Below are 14,325 nucleotides of genomic sequence, written 5' to 3'. Positions count from 1 at the left end.
TCTTGTAGGCAAGTGTTTCGAACAAGCTATGTATCCTTTTTGTACCGATTTCTCTGCAATCATTGATTTTAAATGAATTAAGAAGCTTTTGGGTAATGAACACATACCACTCACACAGGCTACATCTAAAATGAAAATCAAAATAGGTATTTATTTCATTTAATTTATTTGTCTTGATCAAAACACAGTCCATTTTCGAGACATCTCGAAGTAAACACACGAGTTAGAAATTAAAGTATTTCATTGATCTTCCCTGCATATGATAGTTCCACCTGCGTGATCTGAATGATTTCTTAAGTTATAACTACTGACGATATTGCAATGCACAATTGAATGTGGAATTTCTGAAATTAAAAATCGCGTCCCTGTGTTTCGTATTGCGCGTAAAACTGGAGGTCTCGATATCAAGAGTCACTTGACACTACAAGATTGCTAAATGCTTCTTCAGTGCACTGGAAGGCGGATTGCAAACTACTTTTCTGTACAGCAGTTCCAAGGGACCTGCAACTTGTACTTCTCTTCTGTAGGAAGAGCTGTATAAATAGAAGGGGTTCTTGAGGGACGAATCCTTCATGTTTATTGCAAACTTCAGTGCAGACTAGAAGGTATTTGCTGTTCGTTTAAAGCGATTTCATCGTAACGTAACATTACATAGAATGCGCAATTTGAATTATGTCACAGCCCACATATAGGTCTTATGGCGACGATGGAACAGGAATGGGCTAAGCGTGAGAAGAAAGCGACCATGGCCTTAATTACGGTACAGCACCAGCCAGCATGGTGTGAAAATGGGAAACCACGGAAAACCCTCTTCAGGGCTGCAGACAGTGGGGTTAGAACCCACTATCTCCCGAATTCAAGTTGATCGCTATGTCACCCAAACCACGCGACCACTTCCTCGGTGCATTATATATAGATCTGGTCTCGAGTAATTTCAGATTACTGTGTAAGACAAGAACTCTTTCAAATTCAAAAAGCAAACTTTGTCCGCTTAATGACTGGTATAATTTTCCGTTATTAACATTTGAGAATTAGTGTTATCTATATCTGATTGTACAAAACTCTTCCTAGGTTTTCAGGGGGTTTCAAACATAACTCACATGAACTGTATTCTGTTGGGAATTCTTATGGTTTTCTATTTTATTCTCGCAATCATCTATCATCCACCTCTGTAATTGTTACCATATTTGTAGACTTGGGTGAAGAAATTTATGAGATTGATTGATCCGAAAGGATTGTCGACAGATACATTCACAAATTTTTAAAAGCACCTGTATGAAAACTTAATCAGTCATTTGATAAACCTCACTTGTGCCCACTCAATGTCTGAGAAATACAATCAGATAAGAAAGAAAATTAAACCAAAATGTAAATTCCATGGTTAGACTCGTCGGCTGATTGGTCAGCGTACTGGCCTTCAGTTCAGAGGGTTCCAAGTTCGATTCCCGGCCGGGACGGGGATTTTAATCGCTTCTGATTAATTCCTCTGGCTCAGGGACTGGGTATTTGTGTACTGTATCAACGCTCTCCTCTTCATATTCACACAACACACAACACTACCAACCACCACAGAAACACGCAGTAGTGATTACATTCCTCCATACACGGTTGCGTCAGAAAGGGCATCCGGCCGTAAAACAGGGCCAAATCCACATGTGCGACGCAGTTCGCACCCGCGACCCCACACGCGTGGGAAAAGCGGTAGGAAAAGAAGAAGAAGAAGAAGAAGAAGAAGAAGAAGAAGAAGCAAATTCCATGGTTAATATTGAACGGACATGTGACGCTTCTGCGCGTTCTGTTTTCTCTTGCCTCATAGTGCAAAAATCAAATTATAATTCCACCAAGAATCGACATGTGGGGTTTCTCAAGTGATTCAACTATTTTTAGCTAAAATGTCTAAAATAATACCATCAAAGTTATACTGTTTGTCTCCTACGTGTACTACTATTAACATCAACAATTGTGTAATACCGTATTCAGTAATAATTCGTGATCTCCTTTTAACTTTTAATTTGTACCGTCTTTCTTTCTATAAATATTTTTACAAGTAGCGACCAATGTCTATAGCATCAAATGGGCTCCATATGCTCTAAGCAAGTGGTGGAAGGGCGTGGAAATACTTGGCTCGACAAATGATGCGAATATCTCAGTGAATATTCTCCATTGACTTCCGGCACTTTCGAGAATAGTCTACAGAGACTTTCCTGTTTACAGACTCTCAAACAATTAATATATTTATGTGTTTCGAAGCAAGAGTACGCGATTATAATTAATGTGGCAACTACACTCCAACATTATTGTCGTTGGTGATATTTCGGATTTGAACAAAAAGGCAGAAAGAAGGCAAAGGTGAAACTAATTACTAGAGTCGTTGTGATAAGATAGACTCGAGTACAATTACCTGAAGGGACCTGGTGAAAGATATAGGACATGGCCACTGGTCTCGCATGGGGAAAGAAGAATTCATGATCGCCACTTTCAGTGTTATCACATGGAATAAGACATATTTAGGGACTTAGTCTTCGCACGTCTAGTTTAGCATGTTAGTACTCAGTTGTGATAACGCTAACATACTTGTGAGAATCAATGGGAAAGTTACATGAGTTAGGTTTCTTTTTTAGATCTACAGCTTGTGAGTACATGTTGATAGCGGTTGAATTCCCTGAAAACAAGTCAGCGAAAATTTCCTGGCTGTTTATTATTTTATTACCATACCCACATAACCCTCTCAATTGATTCTTGTCCAACAAATGGTGGACAGAGGACTTCGGATTTCCTATTAATTATGAACTGACCAGAAATCGAAGCTTTAATTCTTATGTAATGGAACACATGGAGAACAGAATTAAAGATCATTGTCCTTTACTCCCCGTATACCAGCAACTGATGGCCTTGTAAAAAAATTTGGTTGATAGTAAATCTTAGTTTTCTTTCAATACGTTTCTGTAATTTAACAAGCGTACCTTCCCATACAGTTGAATCGTCAATTGATGAAACCAAATAAGTCAACTTCGTGCAATTATCAAAGGAATGAAAAACCAAATTCTCTCCATTTGTGTCATTAGTGTCAATGTTCATTTTTGTTAGTTGAAATGCAATTAGATTTCATGTATTTGCAAACAGAATTAAATGAGCAATGGTGTAGAATTTATATTTAGTAATTACGTGTTTTTTTATTTTATTTTACATTAAGCATAGAAAACTGAGGAGTGCTACCATGTCACAAGTAATAATAAATTTATTTTTAATGGTATGGAAGTCATAATAAATTAATTTTTAATGGCATGGAAACAAATTTAGTTTGTCACTGACTAAGAGAAGTCTAGCTCATTATAAAATTATGTTGATTCTCGATCACTTATTTAACGTATTCTAAATTTCACCTCTAAATAGGCTCTCTGGTAGAGGGGTAAGCCGCTGGGATTAGCATCTTTCAAATCTGGAAGATCACTTCAGTTTATTTTCTTAGATGAATGATACTTTTAATCAACTCATCAACGAATTGAAGTGTTACCACTTCTCCATTTTTCATGTCACCTTCGATTCCTTTCAGACTTCTGGGTGCAATAGAAAGCCTTGTTAGCACGCTGTTCCTCTGCAGTCTTGTATGAAACAGCATCTTTTTATACAAACTCAGATCATCAGTTATGACAGTTTAGTATTCCATGACTACCAATAAAATTCACTGTCATATTCTTATTGCTGTTGGCTATTAATTCCGTATATTGAAGATATAAATAAATTCTGTCATTCAACAAAAAGAATAAAACAGAATCCTGAATGTTTAATTCAGGTGTGTATTTAATTTCAACACAAGACGATGGACTAAAGCCTCAGGTGTAAAATTCCATGAAAAACTGAACATCACCAAATTTAACGTATTTTGTTTCATCAATTGACGATTGAATTATTGAATTATGTAGTTAGTAAAGCATTCATTTGCCATTTTAATATACTTGATCGGATATCCAATCAACTATTCGTACTCTATAATGACATAAACTTTGGTTTCTTCATTTCATGATCATCAGCTCCCCGGAACTTTTTGAAATTTTTAGGCATTTCCTTTTTTCCTGAATATGAAGGATTGAAAATTAATAGTAATTCTCGTTGAATACAGCTAGTTGGCTATGCGGTACGAATCGTGTAACTGTAGGCTTGAATTTGGGAGATTGTGGGTTCGAGCCCGACTGTCTGCAAATGCCCGGGTCGTACCTTAATTAAAGCCACGGCCGCTACCTGTCCACTCCTAACCCTTTCAATCCCGTCGTAGCCGAAAGCCCGTATATGTTAGTGCGACCTTAACTCACTGGAAAAGAGAGACATTCTCACTGCATTCCAGTTCACGTGTTTCTCGTGTTACTTGCTCGCTGTCTACTGGCCATTTTATATTTGATTCAAGTTTTGTGACGTTTAGAGTTTTGTGTAAATATGAATGTCAAATCAGAAGTCACGGAATATTCTGGTAGCTTTTATTTGTTTCGAACCACTAGGAGCCATGTGAGTAGGAGCGACAGAGTCACTCAGCTATAATGTCCATGATAAATTCAATGTTGTATAGATTCATAAGTATTGATTAACATTAGTTAAATGCAAGAGACATACTGGTTTTAATTAAACTCAGGTTTTTAATTGCTTTATGCCCTGTTTTTCTGTCAGAAGCCATTACGAAATAAAATGAATAATGCCATAAACTGAAGGAGAACATATAAGATACGCTTAAATCAAGTCTTTATTGAAATATCCGATGGTGGTATTCCGTTTAATCCGCGATTTATAACAAATGTTCCAAAATAGAAAACCAAATGCACTTAATTAAGTTTACTTATATTTATACATAGAAGGTAATTCGTACGGAATAATTTATAACAGCTCGTTAAGACTGGAATGGCAATTTTCTCTTTCACATATGAATGCACAATTTGTCACTTATCTAGAACGTTAACTCATGCTTGGGAAACTCCACCGCTCAGAGATGAGAGGTTTGAGTTGCACTGATAATGCGACAGATATGCTGAAGTACACTGCTAAAGTAACATACAATTCCTCAAATAACAAGGAGTGTGTAGTCGTAAAAGCTACGAAATCACGAATTCAAAAGTTACTAGTTCTAGGGAATTTAGTTCAGAATGGGAAATGCACCCCTGTGCTTTCCCTCTCGAAATAACTCAGGTTGTCAGACAGCCCTTATACACATTAATAAACAGATCAAGCAAGCAAACAGTTTTACTTGACCATTGATATCATGATGATAGCCACAAGACCTCCAGTTTTACGTGGAATCCGTACCACAGGGGCGTGATATTCTATTTGAAAAAACTTACTGCGCCATAAATATTCGATTATTGCGATCAGGTACTAAAATGTATCAACAATAACGATTAATATAAACAATTGTGGAAGGAATATTATGATAAATTAAGGAATCTTATTCGATTGTGAGCACCTGTAATTAATACTGCTAGCATACAGTACATGACCATATTTATTTTGCAGAGAATGTGTCTGGAAATTCTTGTTAAGAACATGTTCTTATTTAGAGCTGCATATCTTATGATTTATTTTCATTCTGAATATTTTTTGGCAACTTGTAGCAAGAAATACATATACGAGAAGTTTGAGCATACTTAGAGAAATTAGACTTCTCCTCCCCCCGGAAAGATGTTTCTTGATGTAAAATATTTGTCCCGATCTGGAATCTTGTGAGGAACTAGTTATTTATTCAATTCTGTCTAGGTAATAGTGATGTGAGTTTACTTCGCGGTTCGCACCGTGTAACTGTTAGCCTTCATTCGGGAGACTGCCTGCTGCTCTGAGGATGGTCTTCCGTTATCTTCCGTTTTCATACCAGACAAATGCTGGAGCAGAACGTTAATGAAGGCCCCGTACGCTTCCTTTCCAGTCCTAGCCCTGTCCTATCCCATCGTCGCCATAAGGCCTGTCTGAGTTGGTATGACGTAAAACAAATAAAAAAGAAATTTGTGATAAGAAAACAGTTACATGTACGTGTGAGATTTTCTTATGTCTTTAAAATTATGTAGTTTCCTTTGTATAATTCTGGAAATAATACTTCAAACTCGACTGAATATCGTGTTCTAATTGAACATCCAATAACCATAGTAATTTTGGTCAATATGAAAGGAGTCCTTTATGTTTATTTCGCTGTATATCACGTAATGATATCTTAGCAACTGTTACACTTGTCCAGAAAGAGGAATACCAAGAAATGACATGACTATTAAATTATAGTTGTGTTCATTTGTTTAAATATAGACCTATATTCTAAAATTTGGAAAATCTGTTCTCCATTTGAGCTTTTAATTCTTCACTTTCAGGGATCAATGCAAAACAATTTTAGGAAAGGTCTCATTATATCTGTATTCATGTGTTTTCATTGATTGCTGTTCTCAAATTCCGGTTAGGGGTACGCAGCTGTGTGCTTGTATCCGGGAGATAGTGGGTTCGAACCCCTCTGTCAGTAGCCCTGAAGATAATTTTTCATGGTTTCTCATTTCCACACCAGGCAAATGCCGGGGTTGTACCTTAATTAAGGCTACGGCCGCTTCCTTCCCACTCCTAGGCCTCTCTTAAGCCATCGTCGCCATAAGACCTGTCTGCGTCGATGTAAAGTAAAGCAAATAATAATAATAATAATAATAATAATAATAATAATAATAATAATAATAATAATAATAATAATAATAGTAATAAAGTATACCTCCCTACACAGTTAGGTTATCCAGTATTATGGCAATTTATGTAGTCAAGGATGACCTTACACTGGAATATAGGCTACATTTTATAGTTCACTATGCAGCTTGTATGTAAATTTAAATAGTTCTCTATTGAATGTTTTACATAATTCTATTAAACATTACAACTTCCCTCCGAACGCCTTCTGCAGCCATTTAACCAGTGCATAATGCGGCGCGATCCCAGCCCTCACGTCCGATACCTCATCAATAATCTCAGTATCATTATCGATTAGAGAATATGTAGTCGGATGTTTAATATAATAATGTTATTTATTTGTCCTCCTAAATACTTTCACGGTTTTTGGGAGACACCGCGGTGCTGCAATTTTAGTTCACGGGAGTTCTTTTACGTGCCAGTAGTTCTACCGACACGAAGGTTGACGTGAATGAACAACTTCAAATACTGAACTAGGATCGAACCCACGAGCTTGGGATTAGAAGGTCAGTGCTCCACCGTTTGAGCCACTCAGTCCAACTCTTCAGATGTTTCGTTGTCGTCGTCTTAGTAGAAGTAGTAAAAGCAGTGGAAATTTGAGAACTTATAGCCATCGAGCCCATATAGGCCTACTTAGTGTGCTAACTTATGTGGCTGTGACGTTTTTCGGGATAGGGATGGGTTAAATGTCAGGTAGGGAATACAGAACTGAAGCAGGTGGACCAGTTCAAGTACTCACGACGTGTTTTCTCCCAAGGTGGTAGTACAGCAAAAGTGTAGCAAACTTGACGCAATAAGCTCGTAGTTGCGATAAACAGTTTTCTGCAAGAATGAAGTGAGTTCTCAGGTGAACTTATCCGCATATCACTCTGTTTTCAGACCGACTTTGCTTTATGGGAGTGAAATCTGTGTGGAATGAGGATATCTCGAAATAACAGAAATGAGGGTAGCGAGAGTGCTTGCGAGTACAAACATATGGGACCAGTAGCAGGAGAGCATTTATAATAAATAAATAAATTAAATACATTTAAGAATGAACTGAATGAATGAAACTGTGCATATGAACAGGCTTCGGTGGTAGGGGTCATGTGAGGTAAATATAGGAGGATAGGTTATCTAGGACAGTAATGGATCCACTCATGAAGGAGAAGAGAAGCAGAGGGAGCCCAAGGTTATGAGGTTAAATTAGGTTTTTATTTATTTCTAGAACTAGACTAGGTGCAGTGCGTTGCAAACAGAGGATTGTGAAGTCGAGCAAGTTTCTAGTTCATTTAGCGCAGTCACTTCCCAGTCCCAGTAGGCATTATGCAGTTTGTTTTGTCCACATTGGCTACTGAGTTTGCTGTATAAATGGGTGAGAATGGCTCAGCTTAGGCCATTCACAGCAGAGGTGTACAGATTCTGCTCTTCGGGCAGGCATGGGCAAGCTAGTCGCATGTAAACAGCAGGACAGGCAGGCTGCTGCACTCCAGCTCTACCTCAGCCCAACTTGGCTAGGCTGCAAACAATTTGGCTGGCATCCTTTCATTTTCTTCTTACTATGCTACAAAATGCAGCACTAAAGTTGGTTCCTCTTCACACTCAATATTATTAAATTAAGGCTTCCTTAAATGGCTTTAGAAACGCTATAAACTGGCCAGTAATATCCTGATCATAACATAACATTTTATCAGAGGGACATTCATTCTCTGCAATAGTGTTCACGGCATCTATCTCTTCTCTTAAACGCGACCAGATATTTTACATCAGGAACATTTTCTTTCAAAGATTATTCGGTCTGAACATGCATTAAGGCAGTATTAATAATACTAGCCATGAATGGAAGGCGTTTGTATATGTTGATGGCCTTAACAATATTGATTTCTTGATATTTTACGAATGTAATATTGAAAATATGTTCATATGAAAAGCCTAGACCTTTCAACCCACCTTTCACATCTCAGCAAATATTTGCACCAATTTTCGGCAGTGTTGGAACGCCGAACACATTAATACAGTATACTAAGTGTATCTTAATTATACTGAAAAAGTCTCGCATGATCTTCGTGTTATGTAAAGAAAGATGGCGCAATCGGTTTGGCGGAGAAATATTTTTCTTTTCGAGGAGATGAGGCTACTTTGTTACTTCCGGGAGCGCGATTCAAATTGTCGAACTCGCCGTATTTTCTCTGCCAGAGCACAAATCACTGCCCATTGCTGTGCTCCAAAGGAGGGAAGTGAGGTGTATGATAGACGGAGACAGAGATAATGCTCGGTGCGAGCAAGTTTCTCGTTCATTTAGCGCAGTCACTTCCCAGTCCCAGTAGGCAGTATGCAGTTTGTTCTGTCCATATTGGCTACTGAGTTTGCTGTATAAATTGGTGAGAATAGCTCCGATTCGGTACATCCGCGAAGAAGTGACTGATATGTACCTAGCCTTTAGCGCAGAAAAAGGCAACGAGTGAGAGAAGCCGCACTGATTTATGGCGTCCAGCACCCTAATCGCCGACAACCTTCGCATCCGTTTGGAGGCGACTGGATGAAGGAAGGTGGAAGAAACCACCTCATGTGACAGTGGTGCGCATATTTCAGCATAGTCTTAGTGTCAATATTTCGGCCGGCATTGTTGGCGACTATTTGTATGGGCCGTATGTCCTTCCTCCTCGCCTGAACGGCGAGGAAAGCTACCGTTTCTTGGTAGAATCATTGTCTGGATTGTTTGGAAGATGTTCCTCGGGGTATTCGGCAGCGAATGTGGCTCTGTCGTAATGACGCTCCGCCGCATTTCACTCGCCTGTCAAGCAACACGTAAATGATCATTATTCAGGGAGATGGGTAGGTCGTAGTGGGTCAGTTAAAAGCCCTCCGAGCTCGGCCGATTTAACCCCCATGCACTTTTCTTGTTACGTGAAGATCGAAGTAGAAGGGGGAATATTGAAGATGTGCTATAATCAAACCTTTGGGGGTATTGTTTTTTTTCAGTATTTCAATCCTGTTACAAAGTTGTGAGTGACGGAATTCACAATCGTGTGGTGGCAGTGATACATCTTCGCGTGTTAAATAAGACCAAAGAAGAAATGATCGGGTGCATTCCTTTAGTGAAAAGTGTGTCTTAGTTACTGTGTATTCTTGTACTGTGAGTGCAATTACGGCTGATTAATAAACAACCTGTGGATATTGCCTATAAGAGACAAAGAACGTTCTACGCGAGTCGAATGAAGAAACTTCTACGCTAGCCTGGAGCATTGTCTCTGTCTCCGTCTATCATACACTTCATTTCCCCTCCCTGCCCCGAAGCACAGCAGCGGGCAGCGATTTACGGTCTGGCACAGCAAATACGACAAGGTCGTCAGTCTGAACCGCGCGCTTCTGCATCATTTCTATAGTGCAATCCTTTGGAATTGTTTGTCCTCAGATCAGTGGCACTTTCACAGATACCAAACGAGATATTGCGAAGGGTTTTACTGTGCACCTTGCCTGCGAATGTCCTGGCTACTGTGACTCGAGAGGATATACAATTTTCAGTATCCACCAAACAATTTTTTTTACCATTTCAGCCAGTTTGCCCTAAATGAAAAAGAAAAAAGGAAAAAGGAAAGCCTTTGCCCTCAATGGCGATAAATGGTCTCAAGTCCTTTGCGCACATTTACACGCACTAGTTAGCACCAAGGTTTTATTGCCTTTCAAAATATTTGTAGATTGTGATAAGTTTTAGTCAAATTTGTAAATATGTCGTAACATATTTCATGCTCCTGAATGAGTGCTGAGTAGCTTTATAAAAAACAAAGCAAACAAAAACACTACAGCGAGAAACCTACCGGCTCATTTGATGCCTGCTCATAAAAATATTACAAAAACCTATGCTGGACATAAGGCTATTTCATTACTCCATTAATTTCTCCATTATTCTTGGTCTAAGCAAGATTCGGCAAGACCTGACACATCAGCTAGTTCTGTAAGCGCAATAAGTGATGTGTTTTAATACGGGGTGATAAGTGAAGGTCTGCGACCCCATAGAAGCCCCGGTCTTACACCGTGTGATCTTTTGCTTGCGGGGAAAGCTAAAAGACAATCAGGCGCTTCATACATCAGAAGAACTAAAACTCAACATTTGACGTGCGATTAAAATGATTTCCCCAGCAGAGTTCCAACGTGTTTTTTCATAATGTGTTTATTCTTTATGGCCCTGCGGTGTAGGCGTAGCCTTCCTGCCTCTTACCCGGAGGCCCAGGGTTCGATTCCCGGCCAGTTCAGGGATTTTTACCTGGCCCTGAGGGCTGGTTCGAGGTCCACACAGCCTACGTGATTACAAATTGAGGAGCTAGCTGACGGTGAGCTGGCGGTCCCGATCTAGAGAGCCAAGAATAACGGCCGTGCTGACCACACAACACCTCGTAATCTGCAGGCTTCGGGCTGAGCAGTGGCCGCTTGGTAGTCCAAGGCCCTTCAGGGCTGTTGTGCCATGGGGTTTGGGGGGTTATTCTTTATACGCTTAGGAAACTATGTATTCCTCAATAATTGTGTTATCATTGAAAACGTCCAGTTACGGATTGAATACTCACGTTCAACCACCTATCATGCAAATGCTGGTGTGCCTTAGGGCAGCATTCTGTCAATATTTTTACTTTAGGCACCCCTTCCTTGCCAGCAGTGAACACAGCACTACCGGATGAGTCCGCTGCGCTGACGTTTTCTGTTGTTAGGCATCTCAACGAACGTCAGTGGTGGTGTAATGGTCGATTCTCCTTTGCATACACCTAGCCACAGTCACCTTTACACACTTAGTGCACCATCACAGCAAGACCTTTGAAGAAATTTGTATGCGACAGGTATTTACACAATGCATAGAACTGTCATACATTTATGTAAAAAAAATACATGTCAATTATAAGCTTTCAGTAGGGTATGAAATTAACTTCTTACATGACAGTAGGATGTGCTTCAAGTCGGCTATTTCTCCTGGGTCTTCTGGGCAGTGAAGGGTGTCCAACACCTTGATGCTGTGGAGATGACTCGGATAGCATCCATGACCCAGGCGCATTCTTGGGATGGTTGAATTCTAGCATAGCGTTTTCTTCTTGCAAGCTGTGAAGTTTTCCAGCACTCAGAACATTCCCTGTAGGCCTGTTGCTTGATTGTGGGCAGGAAATCAGAATATGGTAATTTTTTTTGCTAGTTGCTTTACGTTGCACCGACTCAGATAGGTCTTATGGCGACGATAGGACAGGGAAGGGCTAGGAGTGGGAAGGAAGCAGCCGTGGCCTTAATTAAGGTACAGCCCCAGCATTTGCCTGGTGTGAAAATGGGAAACCACGGAAAACCATTTTCAGGGCTGCCGACAGTGGGGTTCGAACCTACTATCTCCCGAATACTGGATACTGGCCGCACTTAGGTAACTTTTTTAGAGGCAGTGTTCACATGCTGTGGTTTCTTTCGCTAGTTGGTCTACTTTCTCGTTCATCGCTATGCCAGCGTGGCCTTTAATCCGTAAGAGATGTACTTACTAAGCTGCTTTCTGGGCGGTATGGATTAAGTGCAAAATGTCTAATACATACTGATGAGTTGGCAGGTCGTGAATGTTGTAGCTTTTGAAGGGCACATTGTGAGTCAGTAAGTATTATAATCTTACGACAGTGACGAATTCCATAGTTAATTGCTGAATGGATAGCTGAAATTTTTGCAGTAACGATAGACGTCTTTTGAGGTAAGAAGTTCTTTCTTGATACTTGAGATGCCGCTCGCTATGTCGAGTGGTTGAGGGGAAGCTCACTCACGAATAGATCTCTGCGCCCAGTAACTTTTTAATTTGAAATCCCTGTATATCATAGGGAGGTTTGCTTGGACAAGAGTGTTGGTGATATGCTTAAGCCCCGGAAATGTTTTATGTCCCATGTGAATTGCTAGGCACTTCTTTCACATGTTTCACAAATTTCACAGATCCTAGTCTCACAGGGAGTGTACTCGTGTGATGGCAACGATTTTCTAAACAGCAGCAACACCAAGAACAACTATGATGAATGATAGAGCAACTTTATTGCTTTAGCCTTTTATCATGGTCGGAGCACACTATATTTCAGTGAGAAATGGTGCCTTTGTGAGCCTTTGTTCTCTTGGTCTGGAGTTAGATTTTGGATTTCACTTTGATGACCCTCTTGTTTACAATACCTCATCAAGTGACATGACGTGACCTGATAAGACTCAGGCACGTGCATATTTTACAGCAGTGATAATGTGTTGTGTTGTGAATGACCCAATACAGACTTTCACACCTTTATCTATCAAAAATATATTGACGTAAAACCAGAGGCCATTGGTCCTAGAGTTCCGTCCTCAATCAAAATTTACTGCAGAATGTTTCAACTAAACTGTCAACGTTGTTAGTTTCGCTAAACTTCCGCCAGTCTCCGCATTTGCGCCTTGCTTATCTTTACCGCGGCACCTACCAGTCTCCGTTGTACGTTACCAGGTTTAGAAGTCCAGTTCTCTTAGGGATTTAAATTTTAAACGTTTGATTCTCTTCCCTTGGGGACATGGTGTTTATGTTGTCCCCAGAATTTCTGCAACTCATGCATACACTATCCACTATCACAGAGAAACGTTGTTTCGTCTACACGACGGGCACCAACCACCATCATCGAAGGGTCTGCCTTACAAAGGCTGCACCACACTGGCAATAACCACACGAAATAACAACAATGGTAATGTTCCTCAAAATATTTGTTTAAATACCATATTTTCTTCGCTTGTCAACATTGGCAGACACGCCCACCAAGTGACTACGATCGTTGATGGTCAAGTCTTAAGGGTCTCAGGCCGTGTTCAGTAAGTTCGAGTCCGTTGATGTATTCAGAATCATAATGTTGGCGGACAAGGTAGGGAAGATGGTGATATACAATTCCTAATCACTGGATTGCGTACCAAAAGCCGTGGGTTCAATCTAAATCTCTCCGCAATGCTCATATTGTGTAACGGTATATGACGCTCTTGATGGCGAATGTTAAGCCGTGAGCAGACGCCTTGGTGTTATTTACAGGAGTAGGCTGTGCGCAAACTCCCTCCCAACGTCGTCATTATCATCCACTACACAATACTCAACATTGGACACAGAAATACTCGCGTAATGATCTAAGAAACGAATAAGCTCACAATCAGTTTGAAATTTCCATGGTTCTGTAGCAAATATGATTACAGAGAAGAGTTGTGAAGCGCTGTTGAGTAATACCTACCTATTTATTGATAAATAAATTACAATTACAAGAAAACATGGAACGTAAAGCGATCAGAATTTTTTTGCTATCGCACGAAGTCATGTAGCGTTTCGGTGACAATGGGAGAGAAAGGTCTCGGAAAGTAGGGGTCGCAGCTTTAGTTACGGTACAGCATTGATATTTGCGTGGCGTGAAACTGGGAAACCACGGAAAATCGTCTCCTCGAAAAGTAAAGTAAAGTAAAGTAAAGTAAAGAAACAAGCATTGAAAGTTTCCATTACTGTTATTCTTATACCATAAGCTATGTGACCCCTTACTTAACTTGAAATGCGAGCTATTGAGGTGTGACATCCCATTTCGAAAACCTTAATTGCATTGCTCGGGAATTCAATCACAGGGACCTTGCTAGCGATGGGTCGCTCAATGTGTTGTTCATTCATTATGCTAT

The 14,325-nt window shown here is 40.0% G+C and overlaps 1 protein-coding gene across 2 annotated transcripts in view; it reads left to right on the top strand.

The window, feature by feature from the left end:
* The window catches only part of LOC136864649 (ras-related protein Rab-37), a 329,300-nt gene that overhangs the window by 151,859 nt on the left and 163,116 nt on the right, over positions 1-14,325 (top strand). The gene's annotated exons all lie outside the window — the stretch shown is intronic.

Source organism: Anabrus simplex, chromosome 2, assembly GCF_040414725.1.
Source record: "Anabrus simplex isolate iqAnaSimp1 chromosome 2, ASM4041472v1, whole genome shotgun sequence".
NCBI classification, from domain to species: domain Eukaryota; kingdom Metazoa; phylum Arthropoda; class Insecta; order Orthoptera; family Tettigoniidae; genus Anabrus; species Anabrus simplex.
This window is presented reverse-complemented; position numbering and strand designations above follow the sequence as displayed.